The sequence below is a fragment of the Ambystoma mexicanum genome, chromosome 4p (assembly GCF_040938575.1).
Source record: "Ambystoma mexicanum isolate Mex_15411 chromosome 4p, UKY_AmexF1_1, whole genome shotgun sequence".
Lineage (NCBI taxonomy): Eukaryota > Metazoa > Chordata > Amphibia > Caudata > Ambystomatidae > Ambystoma > Ambystoma mexicanum.
Genome location: NC_090927.1, coordinates 142,692,690 through 142,707,597, shown reverse-complemented (window position 1 = coordinate 142,707,597; position 14,908 = coordinate 142,692,690).

Here is a 14,908-nt window from a genome sequence, read left to right as displayed (position 1 = left end):
CACAAACTGTGGAAGAGAGGGACACTTTCACTCGGTATGCCGAGAAGGCATTCCATTCCCTCCGATGAGGCCCCAAGCGCCTGTCAGGATGCCTTTCCACTCACCGCCTCCGCCATATAACCAACCCAGATACTACCAACAAGGGCAGGGACAAAGGCGATATGTCAGAGCCATTGACGAGTACCAACCACAGGGGTACCCACTGCAGCCAGACCAGGCAGACCAAACCAGGTATCTCACGGACGAGTATGACCATCCACTGACAGAATACAGGCCTGAGACTTTCTACCATGACGAGCAGAAAGCTGCATACAACATGCCATATGACCCATACGACCAGGACGAGTTTGTCAATCTCATACTTGACACAGAAGAGGCCAGAGAGGCCCCCAAAATCCCCATCAAAATGGAAAATGCCAATTCCAATTCATGATTGACTCAGGCGCTACTGTCAACATTATGGGCGAGCAGGATTACGCCAAGATACCGGACCCGCCGGCACTCGAACAATCTCGCTCGAGGATCTTTCAGTGGGGAGCCGCCACCCCCCTACAGACAGTTGGATGTTTCACACAACGTTTCCTCCTGAACGGTTGGCAAGTTGACACAACAATACACATCATCCGGTCACTTGCCAGAAGTCGGTGCCTACTAAGTTACCACACGGCATCCCGCCTGGGGTTAATTGAGATACACGTGAGGACGGGAGACACCATCACGGCGACCTCAAGCGGGCTGAACTTGAGGGACTCGGTCAGCACCGTAACATGCCACCAATCACAAAACCTTGTCACACAGGCTGACATCATAAGGGACTTCCCCAACCTATGCACTGGGCTGGGAAATCTCAAGGCCCCTCCCATCCGACTTCACATCGATCCCTCGGTGAGGCCAGTACCACAACATCCCCGGAGGGTAGGTTTTCACCTGCAAGCAGCCGTATCGGAAACACTCCAACAACTGCTTTCCGATGGCATCATCGAACCAGCTACGGGGCCGACGCCATGGGTATCCCCCCTTGTAGTTGTGCCCAAGGAAGGAGGCAAGATCCGGTTGTGCATGGACATGAGGGTGGCAAACACCGCTATTCAGCGTGAGAGGCATCCGGGACCGTGCATTGAGGACATGATCGTACAACTAAACAACGCACAGATGTTCTCCAAACTTGACCTGATCCAAGGCTACCATCAGCTGGAGTTACACCCAGAGTCCAGGCCCATTACGACGTTCGCGACGCACGACTGACTTTTCAGGTACCGGCGATTGAACTTTGGTATCTCGTCCGCCGCGGAAATTTTCCAGGAAGCCATACGGCAGGTGATCAGACCCATCAGGGGCACTCTGAACTACAGCGACGATATCCTCGTCTTTGGATCATCAAAGGAGTCCCATGACAAGGCCCTACAGGCCACGTGTGCAGCACTTCAGGAAGCAGGCCTCACTCTCAACATTACCAAGTGTCGTTTCAGCAAGACAAAACTGAAATTTTTCGGACACATCTTTTCCAGTGAAGGAATGCTGCCGGATCCTGACAAGGTCGACACGATCACCAACCTCGGTGAGCCGCAGCAAGTCGCTGATGTCCGTTCTTTCCTCGGAATGGCAGGCTACTGCGCAAGGTACATACCCCACTATGCGTCCCTTACCGACCCGCTGAGGAAACTCCTACAAAAGGAATCAGTTTTTGAGTGGACCCCTGCATGCCGCCAGGCGTTCTCCGACATCAAGCAGGCCCTGACAGAAGCTCACCGCCTAGCATACTTCAACCCCTCATGGCACACTGAAATTGTGGTGGATGCAAGCCCAGTGCGCCTCGGGGCCATCTTAGCACAAACCAGCGGCGCGGATGTCCACCCGAGACACGTGGTCGCCTACGCAAGTAGGGCGTTGTCCACTCCTGAGCTGGCCTACTCTCAGGTGGAAAAAGAGAGTCTGGCCGCCGTCTGGGCTTGTGAGCATTTCCATAACTTCATCATCGGGAAAAAGTTCACTTTAATAACGGACCACCAGGCGCTGCTGTCGCTCTTTGGGAACCCTCACACCAAGATGCCCCCTAGAATTGAGCGGTGGGGCATCCGCCTACAGGAATACAACTATGACATTATACATCGTCCCGGGGGTGACCTTAACTCCGCGGACTATTTGTCACGACACCCGGTCGGGGCCCCGCTGACCCGGAAAGGAGACGTCGCCTATGTGCTGTACATAGCATCCAACTCATTGTCACCGGCGCTATCCCTTGAGATGGTTGCCGCCGCGTCAGCTGCTGACCCCACCACAGCCCTCGCCATCAGCCTCACGTCGGCCAACAAGTGGAGGGACTACCACAGAGCAATGCTGGCACACCCAGGGGTGTGCAAACAGGAGATTGAGAGGCTGGCCAGGATACATAGGGAACTGGCTGTCAAGGACAACAATATCCTCCTCAGAGGGTGCAGGATTGTCATCCCCACCACGTTAAGGAACGAGGTTGTCGGAACGGCCCATGAGGGACACAGAGGAGCTGAAAATACCAAAAAGCAGCTGAGGTGTCATGTCTGGTTCCCATTTCTAGACGCAGCGGTTGAGGAATGGGTGAAGAACTGTCATGCCTGCCAGTGCACGGCTCCTGCGGAACATCCACCCCGCTACAGCACACACAGATACCCGATCGGCCGTGGGAGTGCGTAGCCATGGACTTCTATGGGCCCACGGAAGCGGGTGACTACCTCCTGCTCCTAATAGACGAACATTCAAGATTTCCGATCGTCAAAACGGTCACCACCACCGCATTTCCCCAGGTAGCAGCGGCACTAGAGGAAGTATTCAGTGAGTGGGGAATTCCCAAAGCACTCAAATCCGACAACGGACCACCGTTCTGTGGACATGAGTTCGGGACACTAGCGGAACATTTGGGCTTCGAACACATGAAGATAACTCCTCGCCACCCGCAAGCGAACGGGATGGCTGAACGCTTCATGGCGTTGATTAAGAAGACGAGACAGAGAGCCAGAATAGAAGCAATAGATCTGCACCAGGCACTGTGCCGACTCCTACGGGACTATAGAAACACACCCCATGAAGCTACGAACAAAACACCTGCCGAGCTAATGCTCCGCTACGAAGTGCGAACCCGCATACCACGCAATACGTCCTATGAGGAGCTGCCCGACATAGACGTACTCCAAAGGGACGCAGAGGCCAAAGAGAGAGCAAGACGAGACACTGATTCTCGCCGCCAAGCGGTGATACCAGACTTCCACATAGGGGATGAAGTGCTTGTCCAACAACCAATGCCCAGGAAGACAGATCCGCGGTTTGCTCCAAGCCCCATGAGGGTGACCGCAGTGAAAGGCACAATGGTGACAGCCGAGGATCAGAACAGAACTGTCACCAGGAACTGTCAGCAATTTAGACACTATATCAGGCGAGAGGGAGCAGAGTTGCCTCAGCGATCGATTTCCCCAGAACCGCGAGAATCGCGGGATGACCTGTGGATCCCTCCGGGAGGAGACCCGGGAGGGACAAGCCAGGAAACGGGAACTCTGGAATCGTTAGGGCCAGGTGCCCAAGACGAGAGACCACGGAGAGCCGTCAAGAAACCTGTGAGACTCGTTGAAGAGTGTTGAGTTTGATGTTTGGACATATTGTTCGGGGGTGGTGTTGCCAGGCACTCAAGGGTTAAGGAGTGCGGCCCCCGCCGTTGGGAAGGCGGAGCTATGTCATGGGGAGTGGGAGGAAGCAAGGGGAGTTCTGGGTAAGGCGCGAGGGCGCCAGTTTTTCCTGTTGTTACGAGAATAAAGGTTGTGTTTGTCCTTCACTCCCTCCGTGTGCGCGTCCTCCTTCCTGACCCCCGTAAGAGGGTAACACTTGTTTTGAACATTGTGTTACTTAACTGCAATTTGTTGGGCCCCCTACTCTTATATTATATTTTATACCGTTACTGTTTTTAAATGAACACCAAACATGTCTTTTATTTTCCCTGGCTATATTTTCCCTTCTCGTCAAAAAGGATTAAAAAAAACGGTTACACCAGTCCCTTCTCTGTTTCATGTTATCTTTGTACCACAGAAACACATTAGCAATTCAACACACTTTCCAAAACCTTTGCTTTCTTACCCCAACCAAATATAAGAAACCTTTCATTCAAATCGAGAAATCTTCCTGTATTTTTGCCAGTCTCCGTCCTTAGTGTTTGTGCATATCAAGAACCCTTCCCAATTGTCTTTGTGAGTGTTGTGTGAATCCATTTGATTGCATTAGTCACTTTGAGGTTCGATAACATGTTGTGACCGTTTATCATGGGTGGGTCAGGAGGGGTGGGGGAGATGAGGAGCTGGCTACTCCTGGACAGAGGGCAAGATAGCCAGTCAGGATTGTGAAGAGGGGCAGAGTAGGCCCAATGGTGGGAAGGTGGAAGAGGCAGGACTGTCTGAGGGAAACATGGTGGAAGAGGGGGAGCTGGAGGAGACAGGTCCATGTTAGGGGGAGTTTTGTGGCAGCCATGTCACTTCTGGAGGAGTTTGTGATAGCCACAGCTACAACAAAGTGTATCTACAGAATGCATGTTGACCTTGTAGTTGGAGGACGTTGTGGCCAGCTGGTAGGATAGTTAGCAACAAATGTGCAGAAGGATGTCGGGGAGAGGGAGCAGGTGGTGGTATTGAAAGAGACTGAGGAGCACCAGTTGGAGGACCCATAGATGCTTCTCCAGGAGCTAATTTGAGAGGAGACTGGGGCCACTTCACCATTGTCTGCCCTTCCAAGAATGTTCGTGGGTCTGGGACTGATTTACCTTGCCATGGAATGACTGTCAAGAGGATGGGCTGTCAATGATTATTCAGATATTTTAAAGCCATTTCCTACCACACGTAAACTGCACCGGGGTGCAGATGTAAAAGGAGAAAGAGGCGTAACCAATATAGACCCATGGGTTAGGAGAAAAGGAATGACTTCAATGCTTTTCAGAAGGACAGCAGAGAGTAATACAATTGGATATTGAGGAGTAAATATTCCAGGTGCGAAGGCCAACAGCCAAACACGTCCTGTCACCCCTTGTCCTACACCCAGTCCTTGGGATGACTGGAAGTGGGGATCAGTGGCTCTGCCGGGATTGATAAATGGCAGTCTTAGTCCTCAGATAGGCAGGAGCTAAACCATGAAGACATTTACAAACAAGGCGTAGTAACATGAATTGTATCCTTTGGTGGACCAGCAAACAATGCAGGGATTGCTGAAAACTGGAAACTGAGTCGGATGAGCTCTGTCAGTTCACTGGCACCAGCGAGCGCCTTCTGGTTTACTCCCATGTTACTCCTTTGTGCTATCTCAGTTGTTCCTTAACACATTGGTGACCATTGATTCATTGTTCAATTAGGCCCTGATTCCACATGAGAGTGGAGACTTCTGGGACTTTGGCAAAAATTCTAACCCCTTCCCACTCTGCCATTTCCTGAATTGTATCACCCCACTTGTACGTCTTGCATAACGATGATCTCTGTCCATAGTTTTCCATAATGCTCCTTCACTATAAGTAATGATTCTGTCCCAATCTCGCCCTCCTCAGTGGTATTCCACTACAGCTCAGAAATTACAGACACAAACATGTTCCTCTCTCCTTCCACCATCTCCCTGTGTGCAGGATGAGGTCAGTGCACACCGCATTTGTGTTCAATGAAAGCCGTCTAGTAATATGCAACCTCTGTAAAAATACAGCTAAGCAGGAGCCCTGATCAAAGAGATGAGATTTGGGCAGCAAGACAATGCTCAATGAAGCATGGCAGGTTCTTTCTGCTTGGTCCGTTGACTGTCAGCCAGGTTGAACTGGAATCCACTGTAGTACTATGCTACCTTCTAGAAGGTGACAGGACAGTGGAAACAAGCATTGGCAATGCTAACAGTTTGGCCTTTTGTGTAGGCATAGCACAGGCACTTGCCAGGCACAGCCATAGTGGTATTTCCTGGCCATTGATGGTAGCAGGTGCAAAATGGTGCAAGTACCTGGCCATCTAATAGTAGCGCCTGGCAAATGCCTAATACTTGTGCACAAGGCAAAACTGTTGGCTTTGTCAATGCTTGTTTTAACAGGACTTCAGTGAAGGACGCACAGAGTGCTTATAAATCGAATGACTGATGGCAGACCTGGTTAAGACATTTTTATTACACCTGTACTGGGTTTACAACTGAAAAAGTACTGGCGGGTACTACAAGTGCTATGTTTGCTAGTGAGGCATGATTAAAGTGAGCACAAAGAGTTCCCATGAGGACATGTTTAGGCCGGGGAGGGGCAGGTCCTGGCTGGGAATGGCCATAGGGATAAGCATGGCCACAGGCAGTCAATGGGTGGGTAAATAACCAAACAACACCTATAAACTGTGTGTCCCGCCTCTTGAGCCATTTCTCCCTATATGTACTCTACTGCAAACGTTTCGGCTTATAGGTGTCGCAAGCAACATCTAATAGTCCAAACTAAAAAGGGAAGACATCATTATTTGATTAGTCCTGAGAAAATGCATCTCTGTGGGAGAGCCCAAACAAATCAAGGCAGCACCTCCAGTTTGTGAATGTAGCACTAAGACTATGAGAGAGGCTCTGCTGGTTGAAGATGAGTGTACTTTCTCTGTACACTGAACCACCACTATCAGAGTCAAAGCCATCCCCACCTTTCCCTGTGATGCCCCACCCAGGTGACTGCAGCTGGTTTGCATACACATCTTCATCATCTGAATCTGTTGTGTGGCATCCAAGCAAAGGGGTTTAGGTTTCCTCCTGTAGTAGTCTTTGGCAATATGGTGCTTGTTCATTTTTATTATCATCACTTCTCTCTCGTGTGTGTTTGAAAGACGTCTCCTGTGGTCTGACAAAATGAATCCAGCTGCACTAAATACCCAGCCACACTGCATACTAACCAGAGGATAGCTTCTTTCCTTCACTAATTGAATGAAGTGCAGATGGTCAACCCGTCCACTTAACTAGACAGAATTAATGAGGATAGTCATCAGAACCCACTTGGCAGGTGATGAAAATGTAGACATCACCCATCTGGTCTGCAGTGGGAAAGTTGAATTATTTTCGGGATCGCGATGCATAGAGCAAGCCAGACTGGGGGAAGTGTATGGCCAACAGCCTCTTACATGTTTCTTCTTTACAAAGCTTGTTGTGGTCCCTCTGAATTAGTGTCAGATATTGAGGAGCAATATTGTGCACTGTCCAATAACCTACTTTCTAGCAGTGGAGTCCAAAACTGGGCTGTTGATCTCAGATCCATGGCTTTCCATTCTTTTTGCATCCAGCCTTTCAAATGTCTATTTAAAACACATCATTACAAATGGATAGCAAGCCCACTAGCACATGGCAACCCCTATGTTTTCCTAATCCTCAGGCATATATTGTTTAAGCCACCTTCACTTTAAACCGTGGCCCAAAAAAGACTCCAGGAAGTACTCCATAGTCCACTTTAACTCAACAATGTGTGGAATCTGTTGGAAAGTTGAAAGCTGTTTCACGGCCAGTTGCCCTGCTTCAGCGTCCTCAGAAATGTAATGTTCACTTATTATGTGGGCCAGTCCCAACAAATACACCAATGGCAGCACCTCACTGTGTGACATAGTATACAGGCTAATGTTCTCTGGGGCCGTTTCAGTAGACTGCAGTAAAGAACGAACATTGTCCAACATTTGCCACTGTGTAGGTGTTAGGGACGCACCCTCCAATTGCTGGTTCTTGCTGTAGCAGAATTGCCACCTCTTAGCACTTGGCGGCGCAGGTCTCTTTCATGATGGCCCAGACCACTAACACTATCATACATCAATCATGAGCCTGGTTTCCCACAAGCACCACTAGCTGAATCACAGCCCTTCATGTATGAAATGCCACTGGATTGATTAGTCCCTGAACCTGGCATGTATGGGAAAACAGCAAATCGCAATCAAAGTGGTTCTGATAGAATCGCCAACATCACGATTGGATAGATTGGGATGCACTCTGGAGAAGTGTCAAGGGAGGACGTGTGCCATGGCCATGGTTCGCGCCTGCATGCCAGGTGGGGGTCCCTCGTGCATTACACCAGGAGGGCAATCAAGAACTATCTCCGGAATCGCACCGGAAGGACTTGAGGGATGGGCAGGTATTGCACATGTATGAACTATAGGTTGGGCCGGACATGGTAAATGTAACAACCGAAAACGTTCAGTAAGAGCACGATATCTGTGTAGATTCACCACGCTATCTGCCTAGAAGAACCTGGAAGCATAACCCGTGCTCCTCTTGTTGCAAATAGTTGGAGCATAGACTGTCACTGTCGCTAACCATTTTATCGCAGCCACAATAATCGACAGAAGAAGCCAATACCCGAGTGGGCTCACAAACAACAAATCACCACCGAATCTGCTAGGTACGTATAACGCACGACTCTGGTGGACACTGGCTGCAGGCATTGCCACCCACACACATCAGAATACAGCAAGAACTATGACAAAGTTCAGTCGTGCTGTTCACATAATTCTCTGCCTACTTACCCCAGACTACGCCTGAACACCTCTGACATCAGAATGCAGGAAAGACCTATGACAAATTCAGGCACGCTGAGCACATAGCAAGTCTCTAGCACTCACGCCATCTTCTGACTCCTCTCAGCACCCATCCTCATGCCTGGCCACATGGGTTGCTCTCTACCGGAGCTTGGCCAGCCCTGCAAAGCCTTTTTTGGCTAAATGCACAAACGCATCCTAATCTTACTCCATCACGTCCAACACTCCGGGCTTCAGTTCACCGAAGGCGTTCCCACTACCAGTGCATTGAGACTATAATAATGGTAAAAGGTGCTATATAAATGACAAATACAATACAATATGTATAGAGAGTCAGGGCACCCACCCCACCTGGGTCCTGGCCCGATTCCAAGACGCTTTCAGTGCCCTGGCCAGGCCTAAAGCCTGACTGGGCAGGGTCCAGAAGTTTGGAAGATTCCAGAAATGAATATAGAAGAGGTGAAACCAAGGACTCCAAAAGTGTCATAGAAAAAGGTTAAAGAGAAATAGTACGGAAATTGGAAAGAAGCAGTTGTTCCAGTGAAGGCTTTTTCAGAAGGGGAATCACTGTAGTGATCTTGAGTTCCGACGGAATAACCACCGACTGGCAGGAAATGTTTATGACCGTCGTAAATTCTGTTAGCAAATCTGGGAAATAACTTTCATGACTGCCAGTGGAACCAGATCAGATGGAGAGCCTGACTTGATATGTTGTATGGCAGAAGATATCATTTCCTTAGTGAAAAGAGGAAAGGAAGACCAACCGTTCATTTCAGTCAATCCACTAGAACCTGGTAGTTCACTCTCCGAGTTAGGTATTGAGGCAGATGCTAGAATGGTAGTGCGAATGGTGTAAATTTAAGAAACAGAAAACTGAGACAAAGGGCCTCATTACGACCCTGGCGGAAGACCATGGTGCTATTAGCACCATGGTCCATGCCGGTAAGTTACCGACTCCGCCATGGTGAATGGCGGAATTACCGCCCCATTCCAAGGTTGGCGGGTGGTAATTCCCCATTCACCATGGCCCCTTCCCCATTCCCATTTTTGCCCCATAGGGCTCAATGGGAATGGGGAAGGCGCTAAGTACGGTGCCGCAAATTGCAGCACCGTACTTAGCACCAAGGTCCCTTTGCGGGTCCCTCCTTTAACGGCTGGTAAAACCAGCCATTAAGGTCGGGTCCCGCAAAGGGACCTCGTAATTAGGCGCTAATAGGTTAACGGCGCCGCAGCCTTTTACGGCGCCGTTAACCCATTAGCGCCTGGGTCGTAATGAGGCCCAAAGCATTGAAACGGTCCTGAGAAGGACTAACCGTGGAGATGAATTTACCCGAAGAAGACAGTGATTTAACTGTTGCAAAAAGAGCTTTGGGCCGACATAACGCAGACTCAATTTTCTGGGCTAGATAGGCTTTCTTAGCAGCTGTGATGGATAAAAAGTATGCTACTGAGCATATTTTATACTGGGCTTTGAGATTAGGATTGTACGCAATGCGCCATTTGCGCTCAGTCTGTCTAAGTTTAAGACGGGCTGCTTTTAGCTGCTCAGTAAACCATGGTTCTGATGGGAGCCTGCGTGGTTGAATAAGCTGCAGAAGGGCCATTATGTCAACTGTTTCTTGCAGAGAGCAAGACAACGCAGAAAGAGAGTCGTCTGGGGCCGCCAGACACTTTTCTTTAACCAATGAGACAAAACCCAATAAGTCAGCAGAGCGCCAACTGTGCTGCCACACGTGAGACGGAGGGGTCTTAGACTGAGCCCGGCCTACTTTAAATATACTGGTCACTAAATAGTGGTCGGACCAGAGTACCTGCTCAGCAGATTGGAAGGCTAGCAAGGCTTCATTAGCCAATACTAGGTCCAACGTGTTCCCCAGCCTGTGAGTAGGTCCCAATACAATTTGTTGGAGATCAAGGTCAGTTAAACTAGCAAAAAACAAGTAGAGCGCAGGAGGCTTAGGGCAATTGAACTTCAAATTAAAATCACCTAGCACAGCAAGGTGAGTATATTTCAGATGGAGATCAGCCACCAGGTCAACTAGAGGCTCAAGAAAGCCAGCGTGGGAACCTGGGGGGCGGTAAATAAGAAAAAAGTGACAAATTAGAAGCAGGGAGATAACACATCTCAACAGTAGCGCCTCCATAACCAGAGAGTGGGGGCAAGTAAGCTGTGTGACCATAAGATCAGATTTAAAATTCACTGCGACCCCACCACCTACTTGGGGTGAGGGCTGGTCAAAATTGATAATTCTATAGTCCTCAGGAATAGCCTGCACCATGGCCGGAGCCGAGCCCACCTGTAGCCATGTCTCGTGAGGCAAAGCAAGGCAGGACGACGGTCTGAGAAGAGATGGTAGATGTCAGCCCCGCGTGCAGGCAAGGATCTAGTGTTAAGCCTGTAAAGTCAGCTGCTGTAAACAGAAAGGCATACCAGTGTGAAACCCGTCCCTCCCACCGGCCAGAAACACAGTATTGGAAGGAGCCAGGGCCAAAAGTGACCCCCTTGAGTAAAAAATCCTGCACGTCCGTCGCACAGACGGGCACAGACGGGCTTGCCTTAAGCGCGCCTTCAGCGTGCTGACGGCGTACACGCTGCGCCCGTCCGCTGCGCGGGCAAATGAGCCGGCACATATGGAGCCATGCCCAGCTGCGAGCGAGGCGAGGAAACGGCCACTCGAAAAACAAAAAGAGGACTAGCCGCAACCGCAGTCTGAAATAGCAATACGGCAACAGTCAATTTCGCAGCAATGAATAATGATAAAAGCACACTAAAATGCAAAGAGCAAGAGTTTAAAATTGTCTTCTAATAGCAAACTGAGAGGCTTTATAGTGGTAGTCCAAAAAGGACAAACCTCACCTCTCCAGCAATGAATGTGACTGACTGAGAAATGTATCTTTTCCCTTGAGATCTGTCATGCATGTAGCGCCTTACCTGTATGGCTATGCATGTAGCCAGAAAGCCTGGCTACCATGGTGCATCCTTTAGGGACATTAGAGAGACTACTTTCCTTGCATCTGCATTCCGCGTGCAGAGCACCCTGCTCAGTAGGCGTGGCTGCGCTGTGACGTGCACACCTTGGTTGTATGTGCATTCTCACCGATCCACAAATCTGGCAAAGCTGAGTACTTGGGAATTTGATGATGTTCTATACCAATGGTATACGTACCAGGCATTTCATGTCATTATCGAGCAATGGTGTGCGCACCTGAACATTTGATGGCAATTCCTAACAGTGGTGCAAGTACATGTTTATATGCTGCGAATGCCCAAGGGCGGCTTGTCCATAAAGGGAGACTGGGCGCCGACCCCCCCCCCATTATATATGAGTCAGACCAGTGAAAACAGTGAACGCTCCCTCAGCTGTAGTAAGAATAGCTGGCTATAAACTGTACAGGGAAAATTGTTTCTCTTTAACAGTTTGGGTTGCCAAGCATGCATGTCCTATTGGCCATGCAAGGCCAAGGAGGGGTTTTCCTTCCCCAGACTTGCATGCTCCATTTGAAATGCAGCCTGGGGAGCTGCCAGTCAGGATGTGTGTAAGTGGTGCTCCTTCTCCTCCCCGCAAGTTCAGACTACCCGGGGCATCGAGATGTGAGTGCTCCGGCTGAACGTGTGCCTGTCCCAATACCAGTGCCAGTGAATGAGCAAGTGTACCAGGGGGTCACCCCTTCCTCACTGGAGCACCAAACCTGAAGGTACCTCACAGGAAACTGTGGTGACTCAAACCAGACCTTCTTAGGCAAGAGAACTAAGAGAATGGGCAAAAAGTCTTAACCCAGGAAGGGGTGACCCCGGCGGTTGAGAGATACAAATCATTTGAGCTATTTATTCCCCATTTATTTTGGCCCATCCTGTGCAGGTTTATCAGCCTGGCTGGGCCTCATCAGTGACGTGTCTGGGGTTGCTGATTGTACTCCTGTTCAGAGGAGAATTGCCTAGCATTTCGGTGCTGGACTGCCCTTGTGGGTAGGACAAAGACTGATATGCTAATGGAAGTTTCTCCTCTGTGAAGGGTGCAGTGAGCTAAAACATGGTGTTAGACCATCCTGAATGCGGTACACCATGTAGAAAAGGTTATTTGAACCATGTTCATCCGCAGCAGATGGGCTCCCACACTTGTGTCGATTATTGTGTCAGTCAGTTTTCCTCAGCCACTCAATGCCACTGTGTCCTGAAACCACCTTGGTCTCATATGTGTAGTTTGGGTTGCACTCATGACATCTCTGTTACACATGTGCCACTTTCCCGAAATGAGCTGATACACATGTGTATCAAAAGAATTGTTTTTATTCTTGTGTATTTTTTTAACATTTGGAGATATGCATTCAATGCAGCTTGTTCTAAAGCCACTGACTACAGTCTTTCCTTTGCATTTAGTGCATTTCTCACACACATTTTGAACATTTTCGCACTTTGCGTCACTGATGACACAGAGAGAAAACATGTGTTTTTCTCTGTGAGAGAAACACTTAGAGTGCTGAAAATTCAATTGTGAGCTCACTAGAACCATGCCATTGCAGCCATCTAATTTAAATTCAGCAAACATGTAACACATTTTTGAGGCTCCAAGGGGGACAGACTCAAAATTTTACCCGACACAGAGTTCCATGCCATTGGACCGAAAAAGGCCTTCGACACAAAAAGTTGATTTTTTTTTCCTTGCCCATTATTTACACTTTTAACATTCAAGATATACATTCAATGCAGCTTGTTCTAATTCTCCTGAATACAGACTTTTTTGTGCATTTGTCATAAAAATGTTGAACATTTTCGCACTTTCCGTCACTGCTGACACAGAGATAGAAAATGTGTATTTCTTGGCGAAGGAAAGACTTAGAGTGCTGAAAATTCATCTGTGAGTTCACTAGTACCATGCCATTGCAGCCATCTAATTTAAATTCAGCAAAAATGTCACACCTTTTTGAGGCTCCAAGGTGGACGAACTCAAAGTTTTACCCCACACGGAGTTCCATGGCATCGGACCAAAGAAGCCCTATGACACAAAAAGTGAAAAAGATACATATGTGGACACTCCATCTACACCAGTGGTGGGTTCTGAGTTGTACTAACTCCATCAGAAACACAAAAACTATATGTTGCTATATATGGCGCTTTGACCAAGATGTTACTTTTTTCAAAAAGCTGCCTTGCTTGTCAAATCTTCTTCATAAGATCCCAAGTGCTACATATATTGGCTAGCATGCACAGTTAAACTGCAAATATGCAAAATTAAGGTGTACTGGTGTCAAGAGATGTCGGTTTCAGAATCAGTACTCAACAATGAACCGAGCAATAAGGCCTCAGACTGGAATGTTCAAGTTTTCAACAAAAAAAGGTTGTATATATATGTTAGATACATATGCGGGACACTCCATCAACACCAGTGGTGGGTTCTGAGTTGTACTTACGCCATCAAAAACACAAACATTATATTTTGCCTTGATATGAAAATTAGTGGCGGAGTGGTGTATGAGTGGAAGCAGTCATTGCAGTCTCCAACCTTTTCACTTCAATTCCTGTGCAGCTGCCTTGTTTTTGGAGTCCTACCTTACTGTCTACTATTTGCTGGAGGAGAAGCAGTTAAAAACTCCTAGGACCGCGGAGCGGAGTGGTGTATGAGTGGAAGAAGTCATTGCAGTCTCCAACCTTTTTCACTTCAATTCCTGTGCAGCTGCCTTGTTTTTGGAGTCCTACCTTACTGTCTACTATCTGCTGGAGGAGAAGCAGTTAAAAACTCCTAGGACCGCGGAGCGGAGCGGAGTGGTGTATGAGTGGAAGCAGTCATTGCAGTCTCCAACCTTTTCACTTCAATTCCTGTGCAGCTGCCTTGTTTTTGGAGTCCTACCTTACTGTCTACTATTTGCTGGAGGAGAAGCAGTTAAAAACTCCTAGGACCGCGGAGCGGAGCGGAGTGGTGTATGAGTGGAAGCAGTCATTGCAGTCTCCAACCTTTTCACTTCAATTCCTGTGCAGCTGCCTTGTTTTTGGAGTCCTACCTTACTGTCTACTATTTGCTGGAGGAGAAGCAGTTAAAAACTCCTAGGACCGCGGAGCGGAGCGAAGTGGTGGATGAGTGGAAGCAGTCATTGCAGTCTGTGCAGTCGGCGGAGGCAAGGCGGGGAGCTTTGATTTGCCTCTCACATTGCCAGGTAAAGCTGTTCTGAACTGAACTGTGGTCGCTATACTGCCTTGACATTTAATACCGGCAAACCGAACTACATCTCGTCCGTTATCTCGGCGGAACATTGGAACATTGGTAGCACGCACAGTTCATTCAGCTCAACACAACTGTAACCTCGTCTGTGCGGCTGCTGGGGCTCTCTGTTCTTGCGCTCCATGTCATAATTGTTGTTATCGGGGGCGGCGTGTGCGGGGAGTAAGTGGAGCTCCGAGTGGCGAC